Source organism: Sardina pilchardus, chromosome 14 (genome assembly GCF_963854185.1).
Source record: "Sardina pilchardus chromosome 14, fSarPil1.1, whole genome shotgun sequence".
Taxonomy (NCBI): Eukaryota; Metazoa; Chordata; class Actinopteri; order Clupeiformes; family Clupeidae; genus Sardina; species Sardina pilchardus.
In genome coordinates this window covers 9,045,704-9,048,203 of record NC_085007.1, presented here as the reverse complement: position 1 = coordinate 9,048,203, position 2,500 = coordinate 9,045,704, and the positions used below count along the sequence as shown (strand labels likewise).

At 42.8% G+C, this 2,500-nt stretch overlaps 1 protein-coding gene across 1 annotated transcript in view; it reads right to left on the bottom strand.

The window, feature by feature from the left end:
* Positions 1-2,500, bottom strand: part of LOC134100491 (unconventional myosin-XVIIIb-like) — a 65,661-nt gene that overhangs the window by 20,798 nt on the left and 42,363 nt on the right. The window lies entirely within an intron of this gene.

The window sequence follows — 2,500 nt, the reverse complement described above, 5'->3', positions numbered from 1 at the left end:
GAGAGAAAAGAGAAAGGGGGAGATAGGAAGAAAGAGAGAGGGAGGAAGGAGAGGAAGAAAGAGAGAAAGATAAAAAGGAAGATAGGAAGAATAGAGAGAGATAAAGAGAGAGAGGGGAGAGGGAGAGAGAAAGAGAGACAGGGAGAGAGAGAAAGACAAAGAGAGAGAGAAGAAAAGGGAGCGTGGGAGAGAGAAAGTTATTAAGGAGCTGAATCACAACTCAGTGCGTTAGAGACACACCAATGAGCCATGTCCAGGAAGCTCTGAGATGGAGGCTCTTCCTGTGTGCATGGCTCACCTCAGACTTCACCGGATTAGTCTGGGTTCAGCTCTCTGTCGTGTATATCCATTATATGTATTATTTAATAAGCACAGAGCTTATTAGGATCATGATTATTGTAGTTATGATGGTAATTATGGCTACAAAAATTACTATGATGATGATGATGATGATGATGATGATTATGATGATGATGATTAGCCTGTGTCTACTTGGTTCCGATAGGAGCCATGTCTAGATCTAGTGGGCCTCATGCTACATGTTGTACCTGGGATTTGTAACGGGCCTCCTTCATGGTAGCCTGAAAGCACCACCCAAAGAACCAAAGCAACAAAAACAAAAATCACCAACAATGTATCCATCGTGTGCAAAAAAAATAGCATCATCAATAGAGCAGCCTTTGTGAGCATTTCACTGAGGTTATCAAAACAGGCCGTCTTCCTTTAGCGGTGTTTCGTTGGATTAGGCCCACTACTCCTTCAGAAGCCTTAACAGTGGTGTCTAGCGCCCCAGACCCAATCCCCTTCCCACACTTATGGGTTCCTCGCCAAACAAATACCAACAAAGTCTTCTACACTGTTCTGGCAGTTTATGATCTAATCTAGCCTGACTAGCATATACCACTTCTCAAATGAGACGTGGTCTGGCAACCAAACGTTTATTTTCTCGTATTTGAAAAAAGATCCGTTCATTGGGGCGCCACAGATGTCTACCAAATGCGTCTGTGCATAGCTCATCATGGTCTTACTTTCCCCCCTGTTCTGTGATTGGCAGCATTGGCAGCATGGGAACACCCAGGCCAGATCTAATCAGCAATATAACCAGATAAAAGAAAACCAAGACTGTGATGAGGGCACCAATGAATACCAACAAACTCTTCCTCTTCATTGCTCTGGCCACTTACAATCCAACCAGACAGAACGTCTGACAAGATTTCACACATCTTGGTGTCAATTTAGGTTACAATATGACCACACGCAGTCTGTGAGAACGTCAGCCATAGCCATTGGCGTGCCTTCTCAGCAGTCTCAGATATAACTGTTTCACGGCCAACTTTGCTACATAGCCTCTAGCATTTACTTTATCTCCACTGGCCTTGTGTGTGTTTGCTAGCTGAGTTTCCATACTTCTGCTACCAGTTCTGCATACTTCAACTTCTTCCTTTTCAAAGGCTTCGCATCACATCTTCAAAGGGAATAGTTAGCTCAATAAAGTAGACAATGTGCTCACACTTTGAGCACAACACCAATGGCTGGTCTCACAGCAGTCTCAACAGTACACTGTGGAACTTGCGGTAGCCTTCCGACATCTACCAGGAGTTTTTTTTTAATTCCATATTTCTTCCCTACCTTTCTGCATTGCTTGTGTTTGCCCCAAGGCCATTTTTCTGTCTTGCACAAATGAAACTGTACAGTCCCTATCATTCACCGGTAAAGACTTCACCTCAGTTCACTTGTTCTGAGGCAAATGCCAGCGATTTGATAATGTCTCCAGGTGTAGCGACCCTGGGTCAGGCTAGTTTAACAACTGGAGAGAGTACCCTTTAAAGCACAGAGCTAACAGCCTTCATCTTCACCAACCCACTGACTTCTCCACAGGCCCTGTGAAGATGTAAGAACATCTCAAGTGGCTCCTAAAATGAACATTTACTGTACTGCAGTAAGCATCCATGGCCCATAGCCCTCTCCCACTAATGTTACTCCTTGAATTTCCCCTTGGGGATCAATAAAATATCTATCTATCTATCTATCTATCTATCTCCTCTCTACACCACACTAGTTTATCCACTGTCGTTGTTTCAATCGAGACACCGACCCCTTAGAATTATGGGGTTCTATCTAACATTTTTGTCAAAATTGAGTTCCTGAAATATTCTTATTCTGTGACACCTTAAGAAGATGAGGCGAGGTGTGTCTTGTAGTTTTATGCATTTTTGGATATTATATCTAAAGAGATTGGTTCTGCTTGTCAGTATAACTCTGTGCAATTCTAAGACTTGGAAGCTCAATATCTCAGAACTAGAACTAGAACTACTGTAGAACATTGATACAACCTTCTCATTCTAAGGGGTTGAATGTCTAGCTTGTGCTACACATTCACTTCCTATCATGTCCTATTACTCTTTGCTTATGTTTATGTAAAGCACACTGAATTACCCCTGTGTGGGGTGTGCTATATAAATAAACGCGCCTTGCCTGTGATCTCTCTCATTATTCCAGG